A 19,779-nucleotide genomic window follows, 5' to 3' on the forward strand; every position below is an offset into this window, starting at 1 on the left:
TGAATGAACTCAAGAAACTGAATCCCAAGGGAAGAAATCAATTATTCAAATGCAGTGACTGACAAGGTGGTGACAGGAGCGGCCTTGAAGGTATCACATGGGATTCCTGCTCCTGTATGGATGCTTAGGATTGGGTCTTAGTTTGGGTCCAATTTCAGATTCGTGCCAATGTGCACTCTGAGGGGCAGTGTGAGAATCTGAGTTAATCCCATGTGTGAGACTTGGACTGAATTCCATGCACCTGGCTATGATCTGCCCCAACTCCTCTTTTATGGCATCTGGGAAGTTACCCAGGATTCAGTAGACCACTGTCTGTGAGTCTCTGTTGCTTTTTCTTTTTGGACAAATGTAAGTTTTAAAAGAGGTAAAAGTATATCTGTAATTTTTTAAAGAAAATATGTAAAGGCAAACGTGTAAAATGCTTTATCTGGGATCATCATGCACATACATGCTGGAGAAAAAATGAGATACCCCATCCCTTTGTTAGACTGAGTATCACCAGACATACCAGAGCTGACACATGTTGTGCAGGAAGAGAGAGAAGATAACCTGGTAAAGGCTGGAGTCAGGTAAATTAGGAAATCTTTCATAGAAAACATCAGAAGCTGAGAAATACAATTATCACAGGATCCTCCAACACCATTCCTGGTAGAAGGAATATGAAATCCCAGGGAGGAGACCACGGGATCCACAGTCACTATGGAAAACAGCTCTGCAGTCCCATGTTCAATTAAAGCAGTGTCATTCTCAAGAGGTCACACATATAATTCAGTGAAATTAGCCTTGAGGAAGGATGGATAATGGACAAATGGACAGAGTTATATATTAACATGAAGTTTATAAGGCAATAAGAGGAAGAAATTCTGATGTCTTGGATAACTTGGATAATGCTGAGAATAATGCCTAAGGATAATGTGTCAGTAAATGTACAATATACCATCTAGTCCAAGAAGACAGATAATATGTGATGCTAGTTACATGGGATAAAAGGATGAACTCACGGAGACATAACACTATTGTGAAGACCAAAGTCTGAGTGTGGGGGTAACAGAGGAGACGGTGGAGCAAGGTCAGAGTTTCAGTCCCACAGGATCCACACACTGAGGGATCTACTGTACAGCACGGTGACAGAGGTTAAGAGAATATCGTGTCTACAGAATTTCAACACAGGAAACTGACATTCGACCATGGGAACATGTGGATTTTGTGATGAACATGTCAATAAGAATGACTTCATAATTCCACCAATTTGATACAGTCATTTTTGAACACATCATTTATCTCATGTCTATGTTCAGTTATTATTTATCAAACATTTATGAAAAGGAAATGACAAAAATGGTCAACTGCAGATTAAGTTCTCTGAATCCTGGGGTTGTGTTTGCCAATGTTTTATGCAGATGATAAATAAATGCCAGTTCATTCAAGGATAGGCAGGTGGAACCCAGGAGCAGGGAACTGCAATAGCATTTGCACGTTTTTCATGGGGACTCCATCATCTGCTGTCTTCAGAATGCATTTTCTCTTCGAAGTATAGAAATAGTGTAAATGTGCTCTGTCCAGAACTCCGATATGCAGCCTGGATGTCTCCCTCTCTAAATAGATGAAAGACTCCAAATGGATTGATGACACCAGTCAGCATAGACATGGAGTGAAGAGCAGGGACTCTGGACACATGGTCTCTGGGACTGGCTCTTCCTGCAGCTGTGATTCAGCCTCAGGACACTGGTCATCATGCTGGAGCCACAGACACAGCTCCTGGTGATGTGAACTCGAGCCCCAGAGTGCACAGCCACTGTGTGTCCCACTTTCTGCTCTCCCTCAACCACAACAGGTGCAGGGGGTCCCACGACACTGGAGCAGAACCAGATCAGCTGGAAGGGCACACCCAACTCTTTCCATTCAGTGATGACCTTGACTGCTGATGTCCAGGGCATTTCCCTCCTGAGTTCAGGCACGGAGTCCCCCAGGAGGGTCCCAGGACCTAGAGGATGAAGAAGTCCCTGTAGGCTTCCCAGGTGCCTGCAGAAGATCAGCCTGAGACACAGCTGAGCTGCAAGTACATCGCTGAGTGCTGTGACGTTCATACAGCAACCACAGACCGTTCCAGGATTAAAGGGAAATGCAGGTCGGGTTAAAGTCTGCAGAAAGTGAGTGTGGATCACCCACATGTAAAGTCAAAGGTTGGTTCAGTGCACACTTGCTGGCTGTGTCAGGAGAGGGATGAGTGGAATAGTTGCTGTTTAACAGATCAACGGCCCTGTCTCAGCTGTCCCTGGTTATACAGGGAAAACTGAAACTGTCCAAAGCTTTCAGTGCCCTGAGGGTGCTGTCGGGAGTCAGGTTGGAAGAGACTCAATAGTGTCCTCAATATTCCCACATCTCTGACCTGGTGAGCACAGTCGCTGTCCATGAACCGAATTGTTCATTTAGGACTTCTTCCTTTTACATCAAACTTTGTCTCCGTCATTGAAGTTGGGAGGGACAGATCAAAAAGTAGAATTCTTCCCTCAAAACTGTTACAGGAGAGGAAACCCCAAATCCCTGACAGGAAACCAGGGCTTCATCTCCCTCTGCGCCTGTGCAGGACCAGAATCTGGCCTAGTACGTTTTGTGCGCCCCCTGGTGGAGCCGCGCTCCCCTGCAGGGAGGTTTGTGTCTTGGCTCAGTGTGAGTGCCCCTCACTGTGTCTCTGGCACAGAAATAGGTGGCCGTGTCCGCCGCTGTCAGGCTGGTCATTTTCAGAGTCACCGTGGTCGAGGTTTTGGAGATGATGAATCAGCCTTTTGCCCAGCTCCCGTAGTATGTGCTACCACCAGTACTAATGTTTCCCATCCATTCCAGCCCCTTTCCTGGAGCCTGGCAGACCCAGCTCATTGCATAGCTACTGAGGGAGAATCCAGAGACTGTGCAGGTGAGTGTCAGGGTTTCGTCAGGCTTGACCAGGCGACCCCCGGACTCCTCCACCGACTGACACTGGACACCTGCAAACACAGACGACATGGTCAGGAAGCTGTCACTCACACTCTCTGTGTCTCTCACTCACGTCCTCTCCCAGACTCAGTGCCCCACGTTCTCCATCATTACCTTTGAGCACAGCGACCAGGAGAAGCCAGCGCAGCCCAGTCTCCATGGTGAGCGTCTGTGTTGAGTGCGATCACTGAGTGGACACCTGGGAGTCCTGGGGCTGGAGCTCCTGTGCCAGAGCTGCAGGGTGAGGGCTGGGCTGGTTTTCATGTGTAGAGGGAGTCCTATCTGCATGTGCTGCCCCTATATAGCAGGCATGGGGTCAGACGCCTCAGACAGGACGGGGCCCAGTGCAGAATTGGGTGACCTGGGTGTGTAGGGTGATGACTGTGATACGATTCAGATCATGTGAGTTTTTATGGTATCATAATTTTAATGACCTTGTTTCATTTTAATATGTGTGTACCCTTCATATCCAGTGTTAGCAATATCATGTCCCTCATTTATTTAAATAACCATTAGTTCCTTATCATCTATATGAAAGACATTTGGACAGTGATAGAGAGAGAAGGGGTGAGAGTTACAGAAATGTAGAGATGGACAGAAAAGGTGACAATGGGAGATTTCTGCCTTTGGGTTGACAGCCCATACATCCCAAATGCCTATGACCCCTGGGAGTTAGTCTTTCTGAACCCTGGATCGAGAAACTGTGTCTGTAATTCCAACGTTGGTGGTAGGGGCTCCTTTGCTTGTAGTGTCATCTACAGTTTCCCATGATGCATTATGTGGGGAAAGTGTGGGAAGCCGTGACCTGGGCTCACTCAGTTCTCTGATGGGAACACGGGTGTTCCTAGTGGGGACTTAGCCAATTTTGTCCTAATGCCTGTCGCCCACTTTTAAATAGATGAAGGACTGCAAGTCCATTTTTTAAGGTTAACTATGTTTTGTTTCCTTATTCATCCATTGCCTTAAAGTTTAAAAACGATTTAAACTGTTTAAAACTGTTCCTGAACACAGAACACTGTACATGGTAGTGGGGTATAGAGTGCTATTGGAATGTGCATGGTAGAAATGGGCACAGATGAACTCAGTGTCATGCTCATTTCCACCTCCTTTTCCATCAATCTGAGTTTGGCGGCCTGGAGACCTCAGTTCTCGTTATTTGTGGAACCTGTCGTGTGTTGTGGTGAACTGAGTCAGCCCACTGTGGTGTGGGCAGAATTATTCCTTCCTGTGGGTGGTGCTTTGTGCCCTGGTATCAGCCATCCCCTGTTCCCCCCTCTTCCCTGTTCTGTAACCATGACTCTGAGTTGAGGTCAAGCACTGGGTAGAAGTCTCTGTGTCACAATTGAGCTGCCATTCTGTGTTCAGGTAATGCAGCTTTGTTCCCAATAGTTCAGTCTACAATAAAGCAAGTGTGCATAGAAGAGTGAATGGATTCTTTCACATTTGGACATAGAATATTATTCAGTATTAAGAAGGAGGTCATTCTGTCAATAGGAAACATGGGTCTGCCTGGAACAAAATATGCTAACAGAAATAATCCCGGTACATGTAGACACATAGTATGTGATATTAGTTATATATGCAGTCCACAAGATTGAACTCACAGAGGTAGGCAGTGCAATGTTGATCACTGTCTACCATGACCCAAGTGTTTGTCCCCTTCCAACCCTGTAGGAAACTGGAGGAAGTTCCAGGCTCCTGGTTTCTGGCTGAGCCATCTTCAGTCTTAGCAGCCATTCAGACGGAAACCTGTGGAAGGAAGATTCTCTCTCCATCTGTTGGTCTCTTCCTCTCTTGCTATAACACTGACTTTAAAATAAAATAAATAGATACTTAAAATAAATTGAAGATTAATTATACATATGATTAGGAGCCTGTTTCTTAATGTTGAATGATCTCAAGCAATTGAAACCCAAGGGAAGAAATCAATTGTTTAAATGCAGTGACTGATAAGGTGGTGACTGGAGCAGCCCTGGAGTGAGCCTGAGGGATTCCTGCCTCCCATGTCAGGATGCTTAGTGCTGCGTCCTAGTTTGGTTCCAGTTTCAGATTCCTGCCTAAGCACACACTGGGAGGCCGTAGGTGAGGTTCCAAGTAGTCCCATGCGGACACATGGAAGAATTCCAAGAACCAGGCTGTTGCCTCATCCATCTAAAGCTTTTGTAGCCATTAGGGAAGTGACCCAGGAATTAGAAGATCACTGTCAATCTCCGTCTCTTTGTGGTTTTGGAGAAATACATACAAATTTTTAAATAAAATGATAAATTTTAAAATTATATCATTTCTATAAATTATTAAAAGAAGATATATAGACAGATATATAAAATGTTATCAGTCTGGGACCATATGTATGTCCATGTTAGAAGCATCAGACATCCCATCGCTCCTGTTAGAATGGCTATTACCAGACATACCAGAGCTGACATGTTTTATGGAGGTAGAGAGAGATGATAACCCTGGTACAAGTCTGTGTCAGGTTAATTAGTAAAACCGTTATGGAAAAGCATCAAAAACTGAGAAATAGATTTATTACATGATGTTCAAGCACCATTGCATGGTACAATGAATATGAAATCCCAGGGAGGTGTCCACGGGATCTGCAGTCACTGTGCCAAACACCTCTGCAGTTCCTTGTTCGTTTAAAGCACCGTCAATCAAAAGAGTTCATACGTGTGATCCAGTGACATCTCATGAAAGCAAGAATGGAAAATGAAAGAAATGGACAAAGTTACATTTTAATAAGAAGTTTACAAGCAGTAGAGTAAGAAATTCTGTAATTTTGGACAACTTGGATGTTCCTGGAATATAATTTGCCTAGGATAATATGTCAGTAAAAGTACACTCTGCTAACCATCCAGGCCAGGAAGACACATAATATGTGATGCTACCTACGTGGGATAAAAGGCTGAACTCACAGAGGCAGGAAGTACAATGGTGAAGACCAAAGTCTGAGTGAGGGAGGAGCAGAGAATGGTGGAGCAAGGTCAGAGTTCCAGTCCCACAGGATCCACACACTGAGGGATCTACTGTACAGCATGGTGAAAGAGGTTAAGAGAATACTGTGTTTGGAAATCTCCTAAGAGCAGCAGACAGCTGAACTCCACCAAAAACATGTGTTGAGGTATGAACGTGTCAGCAAGTCTGACTTCATAATTCCACTCAATATGCATTCATTTTGTCCACACATATCATTGTACCTCATAGAGCTATACTCAATTCTTATTTATGAAACATTTATGAAATTGAAATGGCAACAATGGCCAATCATGAAGATTCAGATCTCTGAATACTGGGGTTGTGTTTGCCAATGTTTTATGGAGATGACAAATAAAGGCAGTTGACTCAGGCTTGGCAGCTGGAACCCAGGAGGTTGGAACTGAATCATTGTTCCCACCTTGGTGATCGGACCTCATAACACATCCATCATCTACTGTCTTCCAGGGTGCATTGTCAGTACAAGTATGGGAAAGTGTGTAAATAGGCTCCATCCAGCACTGTGATATGCAGCATGGATGTCTCCCTCTCTAAATAGATGAAAGACTAAAGTGGAGTGATAACTCCAGTCAGCATGACATGGAGTGAAGAGCAGGGACTCTGGAAAAATGGTCTAAGACTGGCTCTTCCTGCAGCTGTGATTCAGCCTCAGGACACTGGTCATCATGCTGGAGCCACAGACACAGCTCCCCGTGATGTGCACTCCAGCCCCAGAGTGCACAGCCACTGTGTGTCCTACTTTCTGCTCTCCCTCAACCACAGCAGTTGCAGGGGTCCCACGACACTGGATCAGAACCAGATCAGCTGGAAGTGCACATCCAACACTTTCCATTCAGTTATGACCTTGACTGCTGATGTCCAGTGCATTTCTCTCTTGAGTTCAGGTAGGGACCCACAGGAGGGTACCAGGACCTAGAGGATGAGGAAGTCCCTGTAGGCTTCCCAGGTGCTTGCAGAAGCTCAGCCTGAGACACAGCTGAGCTGCAAGTACATTCCTGAGTGCTGTGACGTTCACACAGGGACCACAGACTTCCAGGATTAAAGGGAAATGCAGGTCGGGTTAAAGTCTGCAGAAAGTGAGTGTGGATCACCCACATGTAGATTCAAAAGTTGGTTCAGTGCACACTTGCTGGTTGTGGCAGGAGAGGGATGAGTGGAATAGTTGTTGTTTAACAGATCAACGGCCCTGTCTCAGCTGTCCCTGGTTATACAGGGAAAACTGAAACTGTCCAAAGCTTTCAGTGCCCTGAGGGTGCTGTCGTGAGTCAGGTTGGAAGAGACTGAATAGTCCTCAATATTCCCACATCTCTGACCCTGGTGAGCACAGTCGCTGTCCATGAACCAAATTATTCATTTAGGACTTCTTCCTTTTACATCAAACTTTCTCTCCATCATTGAAGTTATGAGGGACATAATCAAAAAGTAGAATTCTTCCCTCAAAACTGTTACAGGAGAGCAAACCCCAGTTCCCTGATAGGAAACCAGGGCTTCATCTCCCTCTGGGCCTGCGCATGACGAAAATCTGCGCTCAGTGAGTCTTGTGCGCCCCCTGGTGGAGCTGCGCGCCCCTCAGGGAGGTTTGTGTCTGGGCGCAGCCTGAGGGCACCTTACTGTGTCTCTGGCACAGAAATAGGTGGCCGTGTCCGCCGCTGTCAGGCTGGTCATTTTCAGAGTCACCGTGGTCGAGGTTTTGGAGATGATGAATCAGCCTTTTGCCCAGCTCCCGTAGTATGTGCTACCACCAGTACTAATGTTTCCCATCCATTCCAGCCCCTTTCCTGGAGCCTGGCAGACCCAGCTCATTGCATAGCTACTGAGGGAGAATCCAGAGACTGTGCAGGTGAGTGTCAGGGTTTCGTCAGGCTTGACCAGGCGACCCCCGGACTCCTCCACCGACTGACACTGGACATCTGCAAACACAGACGACATGGTCAGGAAGCTGTCACTCACACTCTCTGTGTCTCTCACTCACGTCCTCTCCCAGACTCAGTGCCCCACATTCTCCATCATTACCTTTGAGCACAGCGACCAGGAGAAGCCAGCGCAGCCCAGTCTCCATGGTGAGCGTCTGTGTTGAGTGCGATCACTGAGTGGACACCTGGGAGTCCTGGGGCTGGAGCTCCTGTGCCAGAGCTGCAGGGTGAGGGCTGGGCTGGTTTTCATGGGCAGAGGGAGGCCCTATTTGCATGTGCTGCTGCTATATAGCAGGCATGGGGTCAGACGCCTCAGACAGGACAGGGCCCAGGGCAGACGTGGTACCTGGATGTGTAGGGTGATGGCTATGATACGATTCAGATAATATGAATTTTTATGTTATCATAATTTTAAAAGTTGAAGGCAATGACCTTGTTTCATTCTAATATGTGTGTACCCTTAATATCTAGTGTTAGCAGTGTCATGTCATTCATTTGTTTAAATAACCATTGGTTCCTTATCATCTGTATGATAGACATTGGTACAGTGATAGAGAGAGAAGGGGTGAGAGATACAGAAATGTAGAGATGGACAGAAAAGGTGACAATGGGAGATTTCTGCCTTTGGGTTGACAGCCCCAGACATCCCAAATACCTATGACCCCTAGGAGTTAGTCTTTCTGAACCCTGAAGCAAGAAACTGTGTCTGTAATTCCAACTTGTAGCATCATCTATAGTTTCTGATTATGAATTATCAGGAAAAAGTGTGGGAAGCCGTGAGGCTGGGCTCAGTCAGTTCTCTGATGGGAAATCGTGTGTCCCAATGGGGACTTATCCAATTTTGTCCTAATGCCTGTGGCCCACTTTAAAACAGATGAGACTGCAAGTACATTTTTAAGGTTAACTATGTTTTGTTTCCTTGTTCCTCCATTACCTTATTTTAAAGCTGTTCCTGATCACAGAACACTGTACGTGGTAGTGGGGTGTAGTGTGCTCCTGGAATGTGCATGGTAGAAATGGGCAGAGATGAACTCAGTGTCATGCACATTTCCACCTCCTTTCCATCACTCTGTTGGGAGGCCTGGAGACCTCAGTTCTAGTTATTTGTGGAACCTGTCGTGGGTTGTGGTGAACTGAGTCAGCCCACTGTGGTGTGGGCAGAATTATTCCTTCCTGTGAGTGGTGCTTTGTGCCCTGGTATCAGCTGCCCTGTGTTCCTCCCCTTCCCTGTTCTGTATCCATGACTCTGAGTTCAGGTCCAGCACTGGATATGAAGTCACTGAGTCACAATTCACCCACAGTCCTGGGTTCAGCTATGCAGCTTTGTTCACAGTAGTTCAGTCTACAAAAAAGCAAGTGTGCATAAAACAGTGAATTGATCCTTTCCCATTTGGATATGGAATATTATTCAGTATTAAGAATGAGGTTTTTCTGTCATTAGGAAATGTGGGTCTGCCTGAAGCATACATACTAAAAGAAATAACCAGGTAGATGTGGACACATAGTATGTGAAATTAGTTGTATATGCAGTCCACAAGCTTGAACTCACACAGGTAGGAAGTGCAATGGTGATCACTGTCTACCATGACCCAAGTGTTTGTCCCCTTCCAGCCCCTTGTGAAGCTGGAGGAAATTCCAGGCTCCTGGTTTCTGGCTGAGCCATCCTCAGTCTTAGCAGCCATTCAGGAAGTGAACCAGTGGACGGAATCTTCTCTCTCCATCTGTTGGTCTCGTCATCTCTTGCTATAACACTGACTTTAAAATAAAATAGATACTTAAAATAAATTGAAGATTAATTATACATATGATTAGGAGCCTTTTTCCTAATGTTGAAAGATCTCAAGCAACTGAATCCCAAGGGAAGAAATCAATTGTGTACATGCAGTGATGATAAGGTGGTGACTGGAGCAGCCCTGGAGTGAGCCTGAGGGATTCCTGCCTCCCGTATCAGGATGATTAGTGCTGTGTCCTAGGTTGTTCCTGTTTCAGATTCCTGCCTAAGCACACCCTGAGAGGCCATAGGTGAGGTTCCAAGCAGTCCCACGTGGGAGCCCTGGACAGAATTCCAAGCACCTGGCTGTTGCCTGACCATATGAATCTTTTGTACAAATGACCCAGGAGTTAGAAGATCACTGTCAGTCTCCATCTCTTTGTGGTTTTGGACAAATACATACAGACAAATTTTTAAATAAAATGATAAATTTTTTTGACAGGCAGAGTGGACAATGACAGAGAGAGACAGAGAGAAATGTCTTCCTTTACCATTGGTTCACCCTCCAATGGCCGCTGTAGCCGGCACACCGAGCTGATCCGAAGCCAGGAGCCAGGTGCTTCTCCTGGTCTCCCAAGCGGATGCAGGGCCCAAGCACTTGGGCCATCCTCCACTGCACTCCCGGGACACAGAAGAGAGCTGGCCTGGAAGAGGAGCAACTGGGACAGAATACAGCGCCCGACCTGAACTAGAACCCAGGGTGCAGGCTCCGCAGGTGGAGGATTAGCCTAGTGAGCCACGGCGCCGGCCAATAAAATGATGAATTTTAAAATTTATGTTACATCTATAAATTTTAAAAGAAGATATAAAGGCAAACATATAACACGCTACAAATCTAGGACCATCATCTATGTCCATGTTAGAAGCACAATGAGACATCCCATCGCTCCTGTTAGAATGGCTATTACCAGACATACTAGAGCTGATATGTTTTATAGGTAGAGAGAGATGATAACCCTGGTACAAGTCTGTGTCACGTTAATTAGTAAAACCATTATGGAAAAGCATCAAAAACTATAAATAGAATTATTACATGATGTTCAATCACCATTGCATTGACAATGAATATGAAATCCCAGGGAGGTATCCATGGGATCTGCAGTCAGTGTGGCAAACACCTCTGCAGTTGCTTGTTCATTTAAGGCACCATAATTCAAAAGAGTTCACACATATGATCCAGTAACATCTCATGGAAGAAGGAATGGAAAATGAAGAAATGGACAAAGTTTCATTTTAAAAGGAAGCTAATATGCAGTACAGAGTAAGAAATTCTGTAATTTTGGACAACTTTAATGTTCCTGGAGAAAAATGTGCCTAGGATAATATGTCAGTAAAAGTACACTCTGCTAACCATCCAGGCCAGGGAGACAAATGATATGTGATGCTACCTATGTGGGATAAAAGGATGAACAATAGCCAATCATGAAGATTCAGATCTGTGAATACTGGTGTTGTGTTGGCCATGTTTTATGGAGATGATAAATAAAGGCAGTGTACTCAAGGCTTGGCAGCTGGAACCCAGGAGCTTGGAACTGCATCAGTGTTCCCACCTTGGTGATGGGGCCTCATAACAGATCCATCACCTACTGTCTTCCAGGGTGCATTGTCAGTACAAGTGTGGGAAATATGTAAATGGGCTCTGTTCATCACTCTGATATGCAGCCTGGGTGTCTCTCTCTCTCTAATACTTCTGAAAGACTCCAAATGGATTGATGACCCCAGTCAGCATAGACATGGAGTGAAGTGCAGGGACACTGGACACATGGTCTCTGGGACTGGCTCTTCCTGCAGCTGTGATTCAGCCTCAGGACACTGGTCATCATGCTGGAGCCACAGTCACAGCTCCCCGTGATATGGACTACAGCCCCAGAGTGCACAACCTCTGTGTGTCCCACTTTCTGCTCTCCCTGAACCACAGTAGGTGCAGGGGTCCCACGACACTGGAGCAGAACCAGATCAGCTGGAAGGGCACACCCAACTCTTTTCATTCAGTGATGACCTTGACTGCTGATGTCCAGGGCATTTCCCTCCTGAGTTCAGGCACGGAGTCCCCCAGGAGGGTCCCAGGACCTAGAGGATGAGGAAGTCCCTGTAGGCTTCCCAGGTGCCTGCAGAAGCTCAGCCTGAGACACAGCTGAGCTGCAAGTACAGTCCTGAGTGCTGTGACGTTCACACAGGGACCACAGACTGTTCCAGGATTAAAGGGAAAATGGAGTTGTGGGAACAATCTGAAAAAAGTGAATGCAGAACACCCACAGTTTAGAATAAGACGGTTGATTCAGTTCAGCTCAGAGGCTGCTCTGACAAGAGGTAGGGACGACTTATAAAATTGAGGTAGCAAATCAAGACTCTGGCTAGGGTCTGTCTGGATTTGAAGGGAAAACTAAAATTTTCCTAAAGTCGGCAGTGCCCTGAGAACGCTGTCCTGAGTCAGACTGGACAATACTCACGAGGTCCCCAGATAGTCCTGCATCTCTGATCCTGGTGACCACTGTCATCGTTCACGAACCTGAATGTGTCCATTTAGGACTTCTTCCTGTCACATCAAGCTTCTCTACGTCAGTGGCGTCAGTGTAAGGGACAGAATCATGAAGTAGAAGTCTTCCCTCAAAACAGTAGGAGAGGAAACCCAAATCCCTGACAGGAAACCAGGGCTTCATCTCCCTCTGTGCCTGAGCAGGACAAGGATCTGGACTCAGTGCGTCTTGTGCGCCCCCTGGTGGAGCCGCACTCCCCTGCAGGGAGGTTCGCTTCTCGGCTCTGACTGAGGGCCCCTCACTCTGCTTCCTGCACAGAAATACGTGGCCGTGTCCCTGGGTGACAGACTGTTCATGAGCAGAGACACCGTGTTCTGGGTGTTATCGCTGGAGATGATGATTCAGCCATTCACCCAGCTCGCATAGTCTGTGCTACCACCACTCCAAATGAATCCGATCCACTCCAGCCCCTTCCCTGGAGCCTGGCGGACCCAGCTCATGTCGTAGCTGCTGAGGGAGAATCCAGAGACTTTGCAGAAGAGTTTTAATATCCCCCAGGCTTGACCAGGCCTCCCCCGGACTCCTCTAGCTGCTCCTGACACTGGACACCTGCAAACACAGACGTCCTGGTCAGGACACTGTCACTCACACTCTCTGTGTCTCTCACTCACGTCCTCTCCCACACTCAGTGCCCCGCGTTCCCCAGCATTACCTTTGAGCACAGCGACCAGGAGAAGCCAGCGCAGCCCAGTCTCCATGGTGAGCGTCTGTGTTGAGTGCGATCACTGAGTGGACACCTGGGAGTGCTGGGGCTGGAGCTCCTGTGCCAGAGCTGCAGGGTGAGGGCTGGGCTGGTTTTCATGGGCAGAGGGAGCCCTATTTGCATGTGCTGCCCCTATATAGCAGGCATGGTGTCAGACACCTCAGACAGGACTGTGCCCAGACTGATGAGAGTGTCTCGAGGCATTCTGTCAGTGCACACTTATGGGACGAGTGATGAATTGTGTGCTCTTATTGCACACTGAACCCTGTCTTTGTCCTTTTATGTGAATGGACCTACAACATGTTTTCATGGGTTCCTTTAGCTCTTGGTCCATTCAACATTACAGGAGAAATCATCAGTACAGTGTGGATGTGTCCCCAGCTCCAGTGTGGTAAGAGGAATCCCCAGCACCTTGATCCGTGCCCCTCACCACAGGACTCAGCTGTGCCCCAGTCCACACTCAGCACTCACTGGGGCTTCCTGGTGAGGTCTGAAGAACTCCCTGCCAGCAGCAGAACAAGAGCACTTTTGCTGGATTCCAATTTTACAGAGAGATGCACAGGGGACCAGCTTCCACGCAAGTGCCAGTGTCTGTCTGCCTGTCTGCTCTTCACAATTTCTCTGCTGGGCAATTTTGCTTCCATGGGCAATGCTGTTGAGCTGTGATAGATACAGAGGCAGCCCCACATGTTGAAAGTGTGTGGTGAGTGCGACTCACCTGTGCCTCTCTCACTCCTCATCACAACTATGCCAAGAGCAAATATCACATCCCACGGTGCTGCCCACTGCCCCTGTGTCACCCTGACCTGGCCCACCTCCTCCAGTCACATTAAGGACTGAGACCCTTTGGGCTCTTCACAACAGATTCATCCAATTCAGCCCTGTGCATCATGTAGATTTTGTGGCAGAAGTCGAAGGTCCTGAGTTTGCAGGTTCCGTGAGGCTCAGGTAAATGAGTTTTTCTTAGTTTTTAACCAAAATATCTGAAAATCTTACAAGAATGAAACTGAAAATAAAGCAGAGTAAGAATATGATATTTTGCACAAATATGCAGTACATTAGTCTTAATTGTGTCATCAAATTTCATGGAAATAATAAATTGAAAGTAGCACTGTTTAAGATGCGCACATCCTCCAGGGAAGTGCCAGGGTCTCATATGTAGCTGTGGGTCCCAGTACCAGATTCCTGCTCCTGCAGCCCCAGGACCCAGAAGTTTATGGGAGGATATTTGGGCCCTGTCACTCTTGTGGATGCACCTGATTGTTGTCCTGAGACCGGGCTAGGCTGGGAAGCAGACTTGGCCACAGCAACACTTAGGAAAGCGCAGTGTCGGGACATCTCTCTTTCTCTCGTCCTCCTCTCTGATTCATATGTGATAACTCAAATTTAAAACTTAAGTTACTGAATGGTCTTTTTTTGTGGACAGGCAGAGTTAGAGAGAGAGAGAGACAGACAGACAGAGAGAAAGGTCTTCCTTCAGTTGGTTTATCCCCCAAATGGCCACCTCCACTGGTGGGCCATGGCCAGCGTGCTGTGCCAATTCAAAGCCGGAAGCCAGGTGCTTCTTCCTGGTCTCCCATGAGGGTGCAGGGCCCAAGCACCTGGGCCATCCTCCTCTGCCTTCCCGGGCCACAGCAGAGAGCTGTACTGGAAGAGGGGCAACCGGGACAGAATCCGACGCTATAACTGGGACAAGAACCCAGAGTGCAGGCGCCACAGGCGGAGGATAGACCTAGTGAGCCACGGCGCTGGCCGGAAGGATCTTTCTAAGGGTTGTATTCCCTTCAAAGGAGGCAGAACCTTCATGGACTTGTCCCTCCTTAGTGCCCCTCTCAGTGGGATCACTGGGTGGTGAAGTCCCTACATGCATGATGGAAGGCTCCATGCATCAAGTATGGAGGGTAAGTTCCACCTAACATGCAGCCTTCACCTGCTCAGTTGGAGAGACCACACACACACACCAAGCAGTGCTGGCTCTGCTCACGGCTCTGCAGGGACAGCATCCTCAGCCTCAATACCCCAGACCCTGCTCCTCTGTGTCCACTGTGTAAGAAAGTGATTCACCTGCAGGAGGAAACCATCATGACCAATGTCCTGGTGGAATCCTGTAGAAAATGTTAGCGAGCAGAGTCCACCCCAGACACTGTGCCAGCACTGATCCCCCAAGACACAGAAGTCTGCATCTTCAGGGGATGGCTCCACCCCCAAAGCTGAGGACTTGGGAGGAGAAGCATGGCACGTGGGGAAGTGACAGTCGGGGACAGGGTCCAGCAGCAGAGGGAGAGGACCTGGTGGAGGGATGGGCTCTACTGTGCATGAGGGTAAGGACAGGGGGAAGGGCCACACAGCTGGGCCCCAGTGCCTGCAGGAGAGCACTGAGTCAGGAGGTCTGATCAGGTCTCCTTGCACCCGAGACCCCCACACTGACCACCACTGAGTAAAACTAGCACAGGTGCCTGCGAGACATTGAATGGCATCGTCTCTGGGGAGTGCATCCAGTGACGACTCCCACCATGATTGGATTCAGTGTCAGGGCCTCATGGAGGAAGCTGAGGTCTCCAGTGCCCCTAACAGGACCACACAGAATGCTGGGAGCAGCCTGTGGGGGTGGATGTGGTTTGTCCTCACACCATCAGTGCTGAGCATGGTCCCAACGTAACAGCACTGGCAGGGGATGCACGGTCTGGATGTTTACAGAAATAGATTGTTCACTTCTGGGGAATCTGCTATGGAGGAGATCACAGTAGATCTCCTGGGTCCCCAGCTTCAGCACAGAGCACAGTGCTGCTGGAGTCAGCCCTGGTCTCGTCTGACGTCCTCTGTGGGGATGGGGTCCCTCCCATCCGTGTTCACAATATTAGGATGCCTGATGGCACAACATTCTCACTGTCTGATCCTGGACTTCCAGCCTCTACAGCTGTGAGCTCAATAAACCTTTTTGCTCCGTACACTTCCCTATGGGATACTGCATGATGGATGGCTTTGCCCTGATGGCTAGTGATCCGGTACTTTGTTTCATGTGTCTGTTGGCCATTTGGACTTCCTCTTTTGAAAAATGTCTGAGTTATTGGCCCATCTCTTAACTCAGTTGTTTTTGTTGTTTGGGATTTCTTAATCTCTTTGTAGATTCTGGTTATTAATCCCTATCAGTGGCATAGCTTCAAATATTTTGCACATTCTCTCAGATACCTCTCAATTTCCTGGGTGTTTCTTTTGCCATACAGAGACTTCTCAATTTGATATAATCCCATTTATTAATTTTGTCTTTGACTGCCTATGTCTCAGGTCTTTTCCAAAAATTCTATTCCTGTGCCAGTGTCTTGCAGGGTTTCCTAAATGTTCTCTAATAACTGGATGGTGTAGGGTCATAGATTAAATCTTTAATCATTCTTGCGTGGATTTTCGTGTAAGGTGTAAGATAGGGGTCTTGCTTCCTACTTCCATAATATATAATAATTTAAAAAGTGAAAAGGAATCTGAAGATTCCCTGTAAATTGGAATGATGTAGTCATGGATTTGAGGGAATGACCTTGTTAAAATAGCCAAGCTACAATGTGATTTGCAGATTCAATGCATTTCCTGTGAAACAGCCTGACATTCTTCACAGGACCAGGAAGCAACTTCAAGAATTATCATGAAAAAATAGAGTTCATGATGGCTGAATGGTCTTGAGGAAAAATAGCAAAGCAGGAGGTGTCATCACATCTGAGCTGAAATCAAGCCTGGTGCTGGGATAACATAGACACCCAGAGCCCTGGGACAGAACAGAACCTAGAAATAAGGAACACGTTCTGAGAATGTGAGTTCTGAGAATGCATGGTGACAAAAGCCCAGGATGGGGATGGGTTTCCTGTCGTTACCTGGGGTTGGGGACACTTGAATGCACCTAAAAATAATTCAGTTATGTGGTCATCTCACACCAGATTAGAACAGAGTGAACTTGAGGAATGCCTTACAGGCAAGACCTGAGACAGTACAGTTCTAGAAGAAAACACTGGATAAAAGCAAGCTGACATTGGTTTGGGCAATGATATTTTGATAATCTCCAATGTACAGGCAACCGAGCAAAAATAGGCAAAAGATAATGGACCCAACTGCAGAGCTCCTGTGTAACAAAGGGAGTGATCGAAGAACCAAAGACAACCACAGATGGGGAGAAAGCATTTTCAGATCACACATGGGTTGTCCAACATTTGGCCCCACAGGTTAAGCTGCCATCCCTATGCAGCATCACTCAGCAGCATGGGTTCAGACCCTGCTTGCTGCACTTCAAATCCAGCTCCCTGCTCATGGACCAGGGAACTCTGTCAACGATGACTCAAGTGTGTGTCCCCTTCGAGCCTTGTGGGAAACTGGAGGAAGTTCCAGGCTCCTGGCTACAGTCTTGCCCTTGCCCAGCCTTTGCAGCCATTCAGGAAGGAAGCCAGTGGATGGAAGCTTCTCTCTCCCTCTGTTGGTCTCTTCCTCTCTTGCCATAACACTGCCTTTCAAATCAAATAGATAGATTTTTAAAATAAATGAAAGATAACTATATATATGGTTAGGAGCCATGATCCAAATGTTGAATGAACTCATGGAACTGAATCACAGGGGAAGCAATCAATTGTTCAAATGCAGTGACTGACAACGTGGGTGACAGGAGCAGCATTGAAGTTAGCCTGTGGGATTCCTGCTCCTGCATCAGGATGCTTAGGTTTATGTCCCAGTTTAGGTCGCAATTTCAGACTTCTCCAATGTGCACTCTGGGAGGCAGTACGAGAAGTCTGAGTTAATCCCATGTGTGAGACCTGGACTGAATTCCATGCACCTGGCTATGGTCTTACCAAATGCCAGCTTTTATGGGCATCTGGGAAGTGCTCCAGGATTCAGTAGATCACTGTTGTCAGTCTCTGTCTCTTTTTCCTTTTGAACAAATATACAAATACAAGTTTTAAAAGAGGTGAAAGTATATCTGTAATTTTTTAAAGAAAATATGTAAAGGCAAACGTACAAGAATGCTTTAAATCTGGGATCATCATGCATGTGCATGTTGGAGAAACAATGAGATATCCCATCCCTTTGTTAGACTTTGTATTATCAGACATACCAGAGCTGACACGTGTTGTGCAGGAAGAGAGAGAAGATAACCTGGTAAAGGCTGGAGTCAGGTAAATTAGGAAAGCTTTCATGGAAAACATCAGAAGCTGAGAAATAGAATTATCACAGGATCCTCCAACACCATTCCTGGTAGAAGGAATATGAAATCCCAGGGAGGAGACCACGGGATGTGCAGTCACTATGGCAAACATCTCTGCAGTCCCATGTTCAATGAAAGCAGCGTCATTCTCAAGAGGTCACACATATAATCCAGTGAAATTGGCGTTGAAGAAGGATGGATAATGGGACAAATAGACATAGTTATATTTTAACATGAAGTTTATAAGGCAGTAAAGAGGAGGAAATTCTGATGTCTTGGATAACTTGGATAATGCTGAGAATAATGCCTAAGGATAATGTGTCAGTCAATGTACAGATTACCATCTAGTCAAGAAGACACATAATTAGTGATGCTACCTATGTGGGATAAAAGGATGAACTCACAGAGGCAGGAAGTACGATGGTGAAGACCAAAGTCTGAGCGAGGGAGGAACAGAGGAGACGCTGTAGTAGGGTCAGAGTTCCAGTCCCACAGGATCCACACACTGAGGGATCTGCTGTACAGCATTGTGACAGCAGTGAAGGGAATATGTGTCTACTGATTTCCAAACCAGGAGACCACTGACATTCGACCATGGGAACATGTGGATTTTGTGATGAGCATGTCACTAAGAATGACTTCATAATTCCATCAATTTGATACAGTCATTTTGAACACATATCATTCATCTCATGTCTATGTTCAGGTATTATTTATCGAACATTTATGGAAAGGAAGTGACAAAAATGGCCAATTGCAGATACATTTCTCTAAATACTGGTGTTGTGCTTGCCATTGTCTTATGGAGATGATAAATAAAGGCAGTGCACTCAAGGCTTGGCAGCTGGAACCCAGGAGCATGGAACTGCATCAGTGTTCCCACCTTGGTGATGGGGCCTCATACCAGTTCCACCATCTACTGTCTTCAGGGTGCAGTGTCAGTACAATTATAGAAATAGTGTAAATGTGCTCTGTCCAGCACTCAGATATACAGCTTGTGTATCTTCCTCTCTAAACTTGATGAAAGACTCCGAATGGATCGATGACCCCAGTCAGCATAGACATAGAGTGAAGAGCAGAGAGTTGTCAAATGGTCTCTGGGACTGGCTCTTCCTGCAGCTGTGATTCAGCCTCAGGACACTGGGCATCGTGCTAGAGCCACAGACACAGCTCCCTGTGATGTGGACTCCAGCCCCAGAGTACACAGCCACTGTGTGTCCCACTTTCTGCTCTACCACAACCACAGCAGGTGCAGGGGGTCCCACGACATTGGAGCAGAACCAGATAAGCTAGGAATGCACACCCAACACTTTCCATTCAGTTATGACCTTGACTGCTGATGTCCAGTGCATTTCCCTCCTGAGTTCAGGCAGGGAGCCCACAGGAGGGTCCCAGGACCTAGAGGATGAGGAAGTCCCTGTAGGCTTCCCAGGTGCCTGCAGAAGCTCAGCCTGAGACACAGCTGAGCTGCAGTACATTCCTGAGTGCTGTGACGTTCACACAGGGACCACAGACTGTTCCAGGATTAAAGGGGAAATGCAGGTCGGGTTAAAGTCTGCAGAAAGTGAGTGTGGATCACCCACATGTAGAGTCAAAGGTTGGTTCAGTGCACACTTGCTGGTTGTGGCAGGAGAGGGATGACTGGAATAGTTGTTATTTAACAGATCACGGCCCTGTCTCAGCTGTGCCTGTTTGTGCAGGGAAAACTGAAA

Source organism: Oryctolagus cuniculus, chromosome 20 (assembly GCF_051225735.1).
Source record: "Oryctolagus cuniculus isolate XC-2025 breed Fujian yellow rabbit chromosome 20, ASM5122573v1, whole genome shotgun sequence".
NCBI classification, from domain to species: domain Eukaryota; kingdom Metazoa; phylum Chordata; class Mammalia; order Lagomorpha; family Leporidae; genus Oryctolagus; species Oryctolagus cuniculus.